The following is a 15,074-nucleotide window of genomic DNA, read 5'->3' on the forward strand; positions in this document are numbered from 1 at the left end:
GCAGTCTTATGCAATTCCTGACTTCAGAAACCTGTTTTTTGAAAATGAAATAATCAAGAACTGTAATTATTTTAACCAGGCTTTTTGTACAGCATACTACGTGACACTGCATTGAGTTCAATACTGGCCAAACTTTTAATCAAGAGGTAAGGTGAATGGTATTTCAGAGGAAGATATTTTAGACTAAAAACGCAAATCAAATCATCTGGTATCACTAAAACACAACTTGAAGTCCTTGAATGGAGCTGAAGTATTATGTATTAAAGAGAAAAAGTCTTGGGGGTGAAGTCTGGGGTGTTGTCAGTGTCCTTACGTTTCTGTTGCAATTTAGGCCCTCCTTTTGTTGTGAGCATGCTGGCTCTGTTTTGTCATATGAACAGACAAGTAAGGTTACACGTTAGTTGTCAACTAGTAATTTTTTACACTTCTAGTCTGCATTATTTTTATTCTCTCGTAGCTAGAATTTTTCTCTATCGAGCTGCTTTTAATACAGAGGTTTGTTACAAGTACAAAAACATACCTCTGCTCAGCTGCTTCAATATACAAATCGAGGTCTTGGTGCTTGTGTTGAAAACCGCTTAAACCTGCATGTCCCTTCTGGTGGTGGTCACAGCCAGCAGGGCATTCCCTCTTTTTGCTGGAGAAGGGCAGCCGGCTCAGCAGGGAGCAGGACATACGCTTGTGCCTGTACAGGACATCGGGGTGACAAAACGCCTCATGCTGGCTCTGCTTCTCTGCAGTAATTCCTTTCCAACATGGATCTTTGCCCTGGCAGCCCGTGCTCTAAATGAGATAATCCTAATGCCTCTGCGAGGACTCGGTGTCCCAGTTCCCTGCGAGGGACTTGCATGGATAGCAGTCCAGCAGTTTGGTGGGCTGATAGCTCTGTTTATAAAGAGAAGTGTGCAGGGAGAAATGTGTCTTTGGGAAATGTCCCCTTGTGGCTTTGAGAAAAGAGAGTTCTAACAAAGCTAACATTTTGCTGGTGTTTATCCCCCCTCTCCATAGGTTTGTGTATGATGTTTCCAGTTGTGGCAAACATTCAGGAACAGGAGGAAACTTTCTCTCTCCTGAAGTTTCTTCACCACAGAAACTGGGAAGTAAATTGAGATTGGGAGGGAGCAAAGGTTTTAGGGAATCTGTGGGGTGAGGTGCAACCAAAGACTACATTGGCTGCTGTAGGAGCAGCTCTCTGAGGTGTGAAAAGTAGGGTACATTACAGGACAATGCATTGAAGGGTAGGGCAGCCTGTGATGCTGTTGGCTTGGGAGAGAGCAAAGTGCAAATCAATGTTACCAGATCTAAATTCTTTCTCAAGATGCAAGAGCACTGTTAGGAAATCCTGCTTTTTCACCCTCCTTGATCTGTGTGCGTGCACACAATGGGCATAGTAATTATCAATTATGTTCAATTTGTCTACAGAGCCTTTTTTCAGATGCCTACATCATCCCTGCTCCTGTCCAAAGACGTATGTCAAAGTAAGGTGCAAAACAGAACTGTTCAGAAGGGGCAGTGACAAAGTCATAACAGTAATCCATAGGGGAGAAGTCGTTCTTAAGGGAGAAAGGCCCCTGGCAGCGTGAGGAGACAGAAAAGGTAGCAATGAAATTCAGCTGCAAAAGGGTGACTGCCTCAAGTATACAGCATTACTCTAGAATAAACTTACGTAATGTGCCCTGGGAAAATAATCTTTGCTTTTTGAATTTAAGTACTCAGCATTTTATATGTGCTTTGCATTTTTAATGTAAGCCACACAGGTTTAACTTTTTTTTCAGTGAACAAAAATCAATTTGCATTTTATTGCATTCTCGATGTCATCATCCAGCTTTTTGCAGTCTGACAGTGAAGAATACCAATGTTTCTCCTCTTACATTAAATCCACTTAAAAGTTGCCACTTAAGCTATGAGTCAGACAGCTCATTTAATACATACAGTTCATATGAGGAACCTCTGAGCCTGATTTTGCTGGATGATGCAATCTAAAGCCTATACCTGAGGATTGTAAATGACTGTAGATATTGTGGGGATGTATAAAGACCTTGGAGACTTCATGCTGGTGGTAAAGACAGTGCCAGTACAACTAAGACATTAAGTGCTGTCATCATTTGCTACAGGATGACAGTAGGTAGGGTGCCTTATAGTCAGTTTTCAGCATGCTGGATTTTTAAGCAACAGTAAATCTTACATGCTCATTTTGCAAATACACGTAACACAAACATCATAACTTGCATTGTGCCTTTCGTGTCACCGTTCCCATGTCTCAGCATCTATAATGTCAAACAAACAGTATTTGCAAATGCATTTTCTGTGCTTTTACTTAGTGTAATTTTACAAAGCTTTTACTTAGTGCAGCTTTAACCAAGGATACTTTTTTATCCTTTGTTCTGTTGTTGATTGTGTTCAGAAAACATCTGTGCTATTAGATATTCTACTATTGCCTTCACAATTCCCACATCTGGCAATTTACTTTCTAGCTGGTACCTGCATTAGACTTTGAATTTTCTAGACAACAGTTTGTTGCTTGTTCTGAAGAAATCAGGGCACAGTAGTTGTTGATCATGCGATTTTGTCTCTTGCCTTTATCATCAGATGTTGCTTTATTTCCAGTGGCTGTTCTCTGTGAAGTCCCAGAGCCTCTCTGTTTTCTCTCTCAGTAATTTTTGACTTCCTGTTATTGCTTTTGGTTTTCTCAACTTCTTCTGCAGGCTGCAATCTGTGCTTGGTTAAAATATGAGACAAAGCACTGGTCTAATCAAAGGCATCTTTTAGTGTATTTCCTCAGATCAATTCTCTATTGACATGCTCAGGCTGTTGCTGCTTTTCTATTAATGCAGAGAGGATGCAATACAGTCAGAATCTGATGATATGAACTGTCAATTCCAGACATGCCAAGTAAGTTAATATTAGGTGTGTGTGTGTCTACGGCTTGGTGTTTCAGAGAGGCAAATGAATCTGAATATATTATATTCTCTAAATTACTGTAAATTGGGAAAGTATTCCCAGTAAACAGCTATCACAGATGCACTAGTTGTCTGATACACAGAAGTACATGCCTGGTCCGATTCTTTGCTGATTCAAAATGTTGCTGTGTGTGGTGGTGGTGTTGGTTTCTTACTGCTTTGCTAGGAATTAGTTGTTGATAATTCAAGGTGCCTGGCCTTGAGGGTGTGGAGCATTCTGCAGCTGCTGGAGTGGGTTGGTGCCAGGAGTCTGAAAGAAAACAGGGAGAGATACCTTTGCCTCTATCACCTATGCTAATATTTCTGTAGTTAAAGGAAAAAAAAAAAAAACACACAGAAGAATTTACTTATAAGATCTGACCTAATTTTCCTTAATCACTACTAAAGATATTATAGATCACCACACTGGCTTTTGAAGCCTTTGACCATCCCCCTGCCTTTTGTGTGTTACAGGATAGCTCTGAGCAAGGCTGCTTGCCAGGGGGCTCAGGTCTGGGGTGTTGCAGAGAGACCATGAAGGCTTTTCCAGCCCTCAGACCTCTACCCCTGCTGCTCTTCATTGTGGTCACCAGCCATACAGCCAGGAGAGAGCGGGAAAGTGTGAAGAGTGACCGCATGGGACAAAAGCTCCTTTGTTAACAGGCTGGCCAGCTTGGTGAGGAGGGCTGTAAGCAAGGAATAACAGGATGGAGATGGCACTGCACAGCTGAGTGCGGAAGTGGTGGCTGTCTCATGAAGCCTGTAAATAGAGCAGGACTGGAGGGAGGAGACCGTATGCCTGATGGTTACTCTGCTACTCAGAAATAAGCTGGCAGGAACACCATAAAGCTCAGCAGAAGTCAGTGCAAAGCCCTGTACCTGGGGAGGAAAACCCCGTGCAGTAGGACAGGCTGGGGACCAACTGGCCAGAAAGCAGCTTTCGTGGGAAGGACATGTGGTCCTGTTGAGTGCTGGGTTGAACATGAGCCAGCAGCAGTTCCTGGCAGCAAAGAAGGCTAATGGGATCGCGGGCTGCGTTAGGAGGAGTATTGACAGCAGGTCAGGGGAGGTAACCCTACCCCTTTACTCAGTGCTGGTGAGTGCTGGATCCAGGTCCAGGTGACCTAGCGTAAGACAGATGTGAGTGCAGTGATGGGCCACAAAAGTACTGAAGCATCTGTTGTACGAGGAGAGGCCGAGAGATCTTGGACTGTTCAGCATGATATGTATATTATACATACTGTAACTAGGGGGTTATCTTATCAATGTGTATAAATACATGGGGGAGGGGAAAGAACATGTAGCCAGGCTCTTCTCAGCAGCACTCGGTGACAGGCGCAGAGGCAATGAACACTGGTTGGGAGACGGGAATTTCCATTTCAACATCTGAAGGAGCTTTCCTGGGAGGCAGGTCAAACACTGGCACAGGTAGCCAACAGATGCTGTTGAGTCTCCATCCTTGGAGATATTAAAAACCCATCTGAATGCGCAATCCTGAGCAACCTGCTATAACTGAGTCTGCCTGAGCAGCAGGGTGGGCTAGGTGGTTTCCAGAGCTGCCTTCCATCTTCAGCCATTCTGTGATTTCACCACCATGTTCTAACAAAAGTGAGTTTGTATTTCAGCGCATGCTGCAGAACTGTATTTGTCTGTATTGAGAGCACCATCTTGAATGAGCTCATGTAATTTGTGGTTTGGCAAAGCAAATTTCTGTTGTGTACCCGTTATTGGTTGATCTTGTGCTTTCTCAAGTCACAGCACAGATTCCCTGTAAGAACAGCAACCTCCCTGCATTGTGGCAAGTGACCATGTGTGCTACTGTTTGTTTCTGTACTTAAAGTATGAATAGACAACTCAGCTTCCTTAAGAGCCTCTGACAAGGGATTTTTGCCAAAAGCATTCTGGAGACTCAAGTGCTGTGATAGAAGCTGAATCACCCTTATTGACTTAGTCATCTAGTCCTTCAAAGAGCTCATCTAGATTTTGGAAGTGTAAGTTCTCCCTGGGAAAAAAATATATATATATATATCTTGAGTCTTTTTCAGCATTTCATACAAATCATGTTGTGTATATACTGATCTTTCTTTTTTCTTTTTTTTCCCACCTTGGCCTCAATTTCTCGCATCCCCTTGGGAGTCCTTCACGAAATTTGTCATATCTTTCGCCATCCTCATCTTCTATTGTATTTGTATAGTCTCTGTTTATGTAACATGCTACACACCAGATGTCATATTTGCACTGTCATATTCGACTACTGCCGTACTCTCTGGTCCTGCTGATGTTTTATTTTGGCTTTTGTTTGACTTTTAGTAAGAGTTGTAGACATTTCAGTTTGAAGCAATTCTTCTGACTCCCCTGAGTACAGAAAGGTTAGGATATATGACCTTAAGTTGTATATTGATTACTAGTGGAAAAAAAAAAAATGAGACCCATCTGAAAAGCATTTTATCATGACAGGCCCTTGCCTCTAAGGGCAGACGTGGTTTTATCAGATGACGGGAGATGGAGAGGGGAACATCTCCACATTTCCACTTGGAGACTTCTATGTGTAAAGCAAAACAGCATGCTTCCCTGCTGAAAGGGCTGTCCTGTATGTTGGGGCCCTGAGCAAAATGTTGTCTCAGCTTCTTTACTGTTGGAAATAAAAAGGAATTTTACTAAAATAATTCTTGAGTCCTGAATTATATTTGGAGTCAAAATATCAGAGTCTTATGCATACAGGCTATAGATCGCAGTCATATAACTGACATGTAGAAGGACTACTCCATAGACTTTGGGCAGCAAAACTACAAATCATAGCTGAAACCTTTTTTTGAAGAATATTATACCAGACACTTACCAGAGACAAATAATTTAGTCTCATCTGTAACATATGTCAGTGCAGCTCATTTTTAATCAGCTTTAACTACAAAAGACAACTGTTTACTGTTGTAGTTTACCATCGTTGTAACCCAGGAAAATCCACAAAGGAATGTTATTTGTGGAAATATGAAATCCAGCTTATCAATCTTCGTTGCTGAATAGAAGCTGAGCAGGAACAAAAAATATTCTTATGCACAATTTAGAATAAGTACCTTTCACATTGCTCTAGCAGGTCACTCTGATCAAAGGAATTAATTTTCTGATGCTAGTTCATTTTCTCAATGTCCGCAGTTTCCAGTTCATCTGAAAAAACATGAAACCAGAAACATATATTAATGCCTTTTGGTGACCCTTATGTCAATAAAGAGTGCTTCTGCTTTCCTTGAGGAGCTGTTTCAGCCATTCCTTTGAAGAAACTTAGGTAACCACTGCACTGTTGCATGTTTACTGCCATTGCTGTAAACTGTTTCCAGAGTTTTTACCTTTAAAATTAAACAGAATAGGTCAGTTCTTGCTGTGTATCTCCGATTTCCAAGACTTGCTAAGGATATACATATCTTGTAAAAGATACTGTGTAATGTATATGTACATATGCATATGGGGGTCCTCACTTTTTTGAGAGCCTATGAAATCTTCCCTGGCTCACTGGAATGACTGAGAAATTCATCCAAAGAATAGTCAACAAGTCTTTCCAGACTGCTGCTGCTTTAACTGAGACTAAAAGCTTCATGCTCGCAGTAACCAGAACTGAATTATTACTTTATAATCTTTGCACAGACCCATGATTGTATTAGTAAGAGCTGACAGTTGAGTGTTAGGTAAACATTATGCAGCTCTTCAGTTTGGATCTAGTAGAGTTCAATGTGTTTTGACAGTAAGTAGCCCAAGAAAAAGGACAATTTTGCATAAAGCAAAAACTATGAAGCAATTTACTGCTGTCTTCAGCAGCCTTGGCACACATTAAGCTTAAGATATACCCAACACATGGAAAATACACAGCATTCCCAGGTCAAATTATTTTTATATGTTTACGTAAATGTTTATATAAAATTTAGTATTTTCTATACATTGTCCTAAGCCTGTCACCACCACATTAATCAGGACCTGTATTTCTCCTTAAAAAAAATTCATCACCATATTTGCAAGATACTCAGCTCTATGGGAATAAACTGCAGAAACCCTTCCATCTGGTCTTTTGTTTATATATCACAGCATAAAAGTTTAATTGCCCGTATGACATATATTTGCAGCAGAGTTCTCACTAAATGATTAATATTTTGTGGGGTTTTGGTTTATGGTTTCTTTTCTTTTTTTCTTTCTTTCTTTTTTTTTTTAGTAGTTCAGAAGCAATTGCAGACAAACTTTTCTGTCTGGTAGGGTGATGACAAAATTCCATCAGATAACCGCAAGAATTTTCACGTTTCTTGGGGCATGCTCTTTAAGGAGCAAGCTGGTTAACCAGTCCAAAAGGTTAACCACGTTCCTGCTTCCTACCTGCTTCTCTCTGTTCTGTTGTTCTGTAATGGGATTGTCTCCTTGGGATTCACAACTCAAGTAATCATCATTATTTAAGTTGTAATTATATTTAACTCCTCTTGCCAATACCGTTCCTTGCTGTTGAACTGCTTCATTAATTCTGAGTCAATTTTCCCAGCTTCCTTTTGTCAATACCAGCGTATTAGGGTGCACAGTTCAGCCGCCATTTTTACACCCTGGAACATGATAAGCTGCCTGAGCACTGTCACTGGAAGGATTTGTTCAATTTGACAAATCTGTGCTTGAAAGTATATGGCACGCAAAGCAGCGCATTGACTTCTAGATGGTGAGTATTCACCATTTACAAATTCATCATGAAGAGTTCATGCTTGAAAGCTGTTTGCATTAAATATCATTGGTTTGCTTTCTCACCAACTGAATAAACATAGGAAGGCTTACTTAAATCCTAGTCCTCATTCTGCCAAGGTTTGAGGGCTTTTAGTTATCCAATAGGAATGCAATTCATTGTTAATTGTATACTCTAAAGTTGGATTTGCTGAAAAGTGTGAAGATTCTGTTGTTTTGAATACTCCTGCAGTGTTTACTGTAATGCCATTTTCTTTGCTTGCCTTCTCCATCGTACAGCTTACATAATTAACGGCTCGTTAAGTTCTTTTGGCTAAGGATTCATTCCTGCTCTAATATTACTTGATGATGAGCCTAATTTAATGTGAAAAATAAACCTAAGTGTAGCTGACTTGCTCCTTTTTCTTTTTTCTTTTCTCTTCCATTTCTATCACCTTGTCATATCACACATAAAGCTCAGGCATCCACCTAAAAAGAAAGCATTCAGGTTACAAAACTGTGAATGCTGTTGACAACACACAATAACAGCTTCCTGAAGGTGGAATGAGAAGTGAAATAAATATGTCATGTGATGACCACAATATATCCCTGATTGGTCACATTTAATCACTAGGTAGGTAACAATTTTTCTTATTAAAAAAAAAAAAAGTCACTTCTGTAGGCATCACATATTGTTTTAGGCTTTTATTTTCCCAGTTTGTGCCTTGAAGAGGGTACATGTCAGTCACAGCTTGTTTTGGCACTGGCTGTTTGGTGCCTGGGAGTACTTTTCAAATTTCAACCCCAAGGCTTGGTCTTGTTCTGGGTGGCTAATGGAGGAGAGGATAAAGGTTCCCAGCACCAGATTCCAGGAAAATCTCCCCTTGGACTATTATCATCATTAAAAGTATGCAAGATGTGTTTGGGAGGGGAAAGTAGGAACAGTGAGGCGCTTCTTTCCTTGATGACTTTCCCAAAGGAATAAGATTTTTAACACAAATTTCCTGTGCAGAAAGATTGACCAATAAAAGGCAATGTTGTTGCCAGCTGGATGGAGAAGGCTCTCCTGTACGAGATGGTAGAGAAAGAAAATTAGCGGAGAAGGACTGTACGGTTAAGGAAAATTTCCTAAAGTCCGTGGCTGTACCAGCCACGTGTGATCCTACGGGTTAAATAGTCTGAGGGTTTTAAAAGCCCTCACAGCCCCACATTTTTTTGGGAGGCAGATGCCTAAATTCTCTCCCTTGGAAACAAAGCAGGAATCTACTCTTATCTTTCCTGAGGGAGGAAGGGAATCATGCAGTAGTTGGGTAGTCAGTCAGCTTTACCAAGATAAGGGAGGTAATTCCTTCTCTCTGCAATTTAAGACAGTGCTCTAAGCAGTAGGCTATAGTTTATTTAGAATAATTGGCAGCTGTTTTATTTTGTGTAATTACTTTTATGTTCATGGGAGGAAAAGAGGAGAGAATAAATTGTCTCCATTACAGGTAAGATGAGCTGGCGATTACAGATTGGACTTGCCAGTCCTTGATGGTTAAACTGAAGCATGATTAATTTCACCCAGGTTGGTCTTTGCAGTTGTCACAGATGAGATATTGCATGAAATGTGGCATTCCCACTGCCACTGCCTGTGCTTTGTTGGCTCTCTGGAGGGCACAGACCAGACTGGACCCATGGGGTGAGCATTTGGCAGGATGTTTCCCATAGTCCCAAAGGGAATTAGGCATTTGGCTGCCCCTATGCAGGCACTGCTGATCTTCCACTGACAAAGTACTTTTGGGTGCCTGGGAAGCTTCAGTGATGAAAACTGAAGCATTTTGAGGGCTTCAGATAAGGAGAGATTTGGATTTCAGTTTTAAATTAAAGAAGTTAAGCCCTTTTTTAATTCTGTCCCATTACCACTGAAATTTGTTGTTTAAATTCCACTGATGTAATGGTGGCACAAAAGCACGGATTTTTTAGGTCTCCAGTCTGTTTGTTAAATGCATACATTAAACACTGCATCCCTAAGCAATCATGTCTTTTGAAAAGTAGGGTTTTAGGTTAAAAAGAAAAATGAGAAGTTATGACAAAATTCTACATGTATAAAGTATTTTTTAAATCAGCTTTAATCCTAGCAGACAAACACTATCATTGTGACAGGAGTTTTCCTATAACTTGAGAGTATCAGTGGTTACAGAGCACACAAGAGCTTGGTCGTGTCACCTCGTTCATGTGAGTAACTCTCTGAGAAGAGTGTTTTATTTGACTTGCTTGAATGAGAAATGCTTTGTGGGAATAAGCCCTTGACCTTTCACTGGAGGCATCTGCTTCCCAGTTCCCCATATAATTGAACTGGGGCCCTATCTTGCAGCTTTTTACTCACAGCACTTGTTGATTTAAATTCATCTTTTTTAGAGCAAATAAAAAGGAGATTCTTAAGAAAATTATTTTAAAAGTAACCTTTAAACTTTTATTTTTATTTTTTGTGTGTGTGTGTGAAAATTAAAAATATTACCTAACCATGACTTGCTTTAGATATTAGCGGTCAGAGGAGGACAACACAACTGCCACAGAAGAAAAACTGAAAGTTATAATTTACTGAAACTGGTATTCAGCTCCTTATACCCACCATCACCCTAAACAGTGATCCTGACACACAGAAGGCTGCAAAATTTTGTCACCCCTTCCAGCCTTCCCAAACATTTACTTACAGGAAGGAAGTATCAGCGATGCAGAAGTGGAGAGAGGATACCCCTCATGCTACTGACTGCAAAGAGGACGCTAGTTCGGACAATGAAGAATGGGAAATTCAAGATAACTGCCTGATTGCTCACTATGATAGGAAATATTTTAGAAAGTTCACAGCCTGGCTGACGGTCCAAAGATGTTGAGCGTACAGAGAATCTGACAGGCACGGTCTCCCAGGCTGGCAAGTGATTCGAGTTGTACCCCAAGAGCATACACTGGAAATCAAAGAGGAGACACTGCAGGCAACATATTGCATAGGAAACCTACCTTGTTCCTGTATCAGCAAGCAGTGAGGTTCATGTCACCTTTGGACAACTTCAGCTGCAAAACACAGTGGTAAATATTAAACTGCAAACTGTCTTTCCTTGATGATGTTTCTTAAACAGAGTGTTAGATTTTTTCTTTTTTTTTTTCAAAATGATTTTTCTTTTTAAATTATTGTTATTAGTTAAAGGCTGACATCTACATAACTCTCCTGGTTGATCAAAAAGGTGGGGTGTGTCTGTGGCTTTGCACTGTCGTTTTGCTAGTTCTGACTACACTAATCCTACCCCAAACCTGCCATCACCTGGAGAAATTCCATTGTTATATTTGTGAACCTGCCCACGCAGTTATTTTGCTGATGTAATGTTTGTAGGGCATGTGTATATCACATGAATATACATGTTTTTGTAAGTAATACTTAATCCCGCCTCCCTGCGTGCAGCTGCAAAGAACATCAGAGCAATTTTGTTCTGTTCACAGTTACCACTGCCGGATGGACTGATCACTTCTCCCCTCCACGGCCAACAACTTTCCCTCTGGCTGGGATGTTCCTGCTCCATCTGGTGGACAATTTGTAATAAAATTTTATAACTTATTTTACAGGCAAAACCTGAGGAAGCTACAGGGTTCAGTTTCTGCATGTGAGAGTAGGAACAATATTTTTATGTCAGCAAGGTGTGAGTATATAAAATCTGATCACTCCTCTTTGCTTCCCACAGAGGAAATGAAATTAAATAGTTGGCATCCGACTGAACATCTGCGGCAGGTAAAAGACAATTATTCAAATAGGTACATTAACTTTGTGTAATCAAGATTCCCTTTCCCTGGGAAATTCACTTTGGAAATTCACCTACAGCAGTACTGCAGCTTTTCAACCACTCACATGGTGGTCTTCAGGTGTGCTTTTCTTACACAGACACTCGAAGGTCAAATCAGAGTAACCACGCTGGTTATATCAATGAAAATTTGAAGTAACTTCACTGTGGTCTGTTGAGAGATATAAGGCTGCCCAACAGGTAACAGCGTTCTGCATTTGCCCTATTTGTTTGGTTTTGTCCTAATCTAATTATTAGGGACAGGGCAGCAGCAACCTCATGAGGTTTAATAAAGAAATGCATATAGCCCTGAGATGAGGATGGAGAAGAGCCGTGCCCTGAATGAGGCTGGTGATGGAGCAGACCTGGGCAGCTTAGCAGAGAGGGCATGGGTGCTGGCAGACCAGTGGGGTGCTGGTGAAGGCCCAGCACCTACTGGGTGGTGGGAGCAGGAGCACATGTCCAATGGCTTGGAGAAGGGCTGATTTTCCCTCCCAGTGCTTGTGAGGCTGTGTATGGTGGGGCTACACCCAGACTTGGGCTCCGCAGTCTGTAGGGGAGGCAGCAAACTGGAGAGAGCCCAGTGGGGAGCAGGTTTGGGGAGCGGGGCAGGTGATGTGTGAGGAAAGGCTGGGCTTCCCCAGCATGGGCAGGGAGCATTGGGGGACCCCTCCAAGGAGGGGGGGCCCGGCTCGAGTGAGTGTGGCAAAATGTGGCTGGAAAGTTGCAAAAACGGAACCTGCATAAAAGGAAAGTTCATTTCGAGGGTGGCTGAGGACAGGAGCGCATTGCCCAGAGGTGCTCTGGGCTCTCCCCCTCAGAGCATCTCCAAAACTTCCCTGTACAAGACCCCGAACCACCGAGCGCAACTTTAACCCCGCTTCGGGCAGGAGACTGCTGACCCCCAGAGGGCCAGCCCTACACCACCGTGTTCCCAAAAGCCCAAGCCTTAGCCCTGCCGAGCCTTGTTGTTTGGTGCCACCTGGTGTTGAACGGCTCGGCCCGAGCAGGCCTGCGGCCGCCCGGGGACGGCACCGGGCCGGGGGCTGTGGCCTGCGGCCTGCGGTCATGGAGCCACGGCCTGGCCGGTCCCGGAGGGTGGGGAAATGCTCCAGGAAGGAAGGAAAGCTCTGTTATCCTAAACAGCTTTCTAAAGAGACGCTTCTCCTGGGGAGAGGCAGGCGATGTTCACTGAAATTCGCTCAGGCAGACAGCAGAGGGCATTAATGAACGCCTTAATCGTCGGCGCCGGCTTCCCAGCTACACTGTGAATTTCAGCGGCAGTATAAATGTACCCTTTGCCTTCAACTTTTAGTTTTTTTTATCATGATTATGGAAACAATTGCCATTGCTTCGTGCATACTTTCTGCATTTTTTCCTATACACAGATAAAGAAAAATGTCGCTGCTGCTCCCAGGTCTGCTCTGCCTGAGGTGATAGGAATGTACCGCACAGAAAAATACTGAAGCGTTAGATGGCTGAGCAAACCTAAGCTACACAAGGAGTAACGAAAAAGCTCAAAGCTGTTTCCCCCTCCTTACTGCTCAGTTATGGCAAAAAGAGCCAGTTGAGACATCCTTTTGATGGGAGCAGTGCCTGTTTTACCAGCCCTGGTGGACTGCCCTTTTAAAGCTGAAAGCTTGATCAAAAGAAAACGCTTAGCTACTCTAATACTTTATGGGCATGTTTCACTCTTGTACTATTTAATTTCTGATAGGTGAGTCAGGACTGGACTAATTTACTCCTGGCATGAAGCCTGGGATGTAAGAAGCCAAAGTGCAGTATATAACAACTGCAGTTGGTCAGGGGAGCGTAGGTCAGCGCGCGTTTCACACCCCTCCTTTTACTAGTGGAGTCATGGGGTAAAAATCGACTCTTTTGCCAACTCCAGCAAAGGTGTAAATGCATATGCACAGTGTAATGGCTTTAAATCTTGGATTCCTACTTGTATGCGCCAGATGGATCTTGTATAAATGTTCCACTTTACAGCATGTTAGCATTTGCTAGTAGTTAGCTGAAGGTTATAGCTGCCAGACTTTTCTGTGGCAGTTTCCAGGCCAAAAAAAAAAAAAAAGGAAAGGAAAAAAAAAGAAAAAACACAAACAAACACAAACGCACAAAACAATTCCCCACACAGGAGGGAACAGCAGGACAATAGATAAAATAATTTTTTAAGAATTGCATGTACCTGTATTTGGTTTTGAACCACATTTCATTTGTCTTGTCCTGATTTGAACTACATTGAGTACATGAAATTTAGAATTGGTAAGGAAAGCCAGCTCTGTTTACCAATAACGGTTTAAAAAGTCTTACAAATATTAGTGTATTGTACACAGGATTATGGTTATCTTAGAATTATATGTAGCTGTATATATGTGTGTATTTTTGTCAAAAACAAGAACTGGACAGTAGATAGGCTGGTAAAAGCTTTTAATTTGATGAGATAGGCCAGAAGTATTTTTCAGCATATGCGCTATATATGAAATGCATTTGTGCTCTCTGTATTTGCTGAAGCTTTTTAGTCTTTGCTTACTAGAAGTACAATTCTTACCAACTACAACTTTATGACATGACAATATGCATTTTAGTAGGGTACTAATTCTTGCCTCGAGTTCAAATTTACTCCTGTAGACACATAAGATTTAATTGTCTAGTAAAATGTTCTTTGGAGTGCCTTTTACTTTTTTTCCTTTTTCCTTTTTCCTTTTTCCTTTTTCCTTTTTCCTTTTTCCTTTTTCCTTTTTCCTTTTTCCTTTTTCCTCTTTCCTTTTTCCTCTTTCCTCTTTCCTCTTTCCTCTTTCCTCTTTCCTCTTTCCTCTTTCCTCTTTCCTCTTTCCTCTTTCCTCTTTCCTCTTTCCTCTTTCCTCTTTCCTTTCCTTTCCTTTCCTTTCCTTTCCTTTCCTTTCCTTTCCTTTCCTTTCCTTTCCTTTCCTTTCCTTTCCTTTCCTTTCCTTTCCTTTCCTTTCCTTTCCTTTCCTTTCCTTTCCTTTCCTTTCCTTTCCTTTCCTTTCCTTTCCTTTCCTTTCCTTTCCTTTCCTTTCCTTTCCTTTCCTTTCCTTTCCTTTCCTTTCCTTTCCTTTCCTTTCCTTTCCTTTCCTTTCCTTTCCTTTCCTTTCCTTTCTTTTTTTCTTTTATTTTATTTATCCAAATTAAATTTGTAATTGCAGAAAAAAGAAAAACGGAGTTTCCGAAACTGCAGAAAATAATTCACCACTTTTATGATGCACATGTTTAAAACCTGTAATATTGGCTGGGCAAATTGTTAAAAACAGGGTAAAACCAGGCCTTTCTTGGCTGTCATCTTTTTCTTGTTTTCTTTCTAAAACCTCTTTCCATCTCTCTCTCCCTCTCATACTCCAATGAACAAGCACATTTTTTTCCTCATAAGAAGCATGTCAACACTTTAATTCCAACAATAACAAGAGCATCGGCCTCAAAAAGCCTTGGTGCAATCCGGCTGCAGCTGGCATCCTCCGAAGGGCCACGGGGAGGGGAATACCCAGCCTTGTTTGATGCTGGCCCTGACACTGCACCTATGCAAGTCACTGGCTGCAAAACCCCTGACGGAGGGGGGGCGGGGTGGGGGACGGGAGAGCAATACGGGATGGCACTGAGCAGGTCAGAAGGTGCGATCTGAGGCTCT

The 15,074-nt window shown here is 41.7% G+C and overlaps 1 long non-coding RNA gene across 1 annotated transcript; it reads right to left on the bottom strand.

The window, feature by feature from the left end:
* Nucleotides 1-3,099: 3,099 nt before the first annotated feature.
* On the bottom strand, nt 3,100-11,145 carry LOC136790725 (uncharacterized). The gene is made up of 3 exons (XR_010831183.1): nt 10,620-11,145; nt 6,014-6,104; nt 3,100-3,210 (listed from the first exon to the last, which is right to left on the bottom strand). It is a non-coding gene; the product is annotated as an uncharacterized lncRNA (long non-coding RNA).
* Nucleotides 11,146-15,074: the final 3,929 nt, after the last annotated feature.

The sequence above is a fragment of the Anser cygnoides genome, chromosome 4 (assembly GCF_040182565.1).
Source record: "Anser cygnoides isolate HZ-2024a breed goose chromosome 4, Taihu_goose_T2T_genome, whole genome shotgun sequence".
NCBI classification, from domain to species: Eukaryota; Metazoa; Chordata; class Aves; order Anseriformes; family Anatidae; genus Anser; species Anser cygnoides.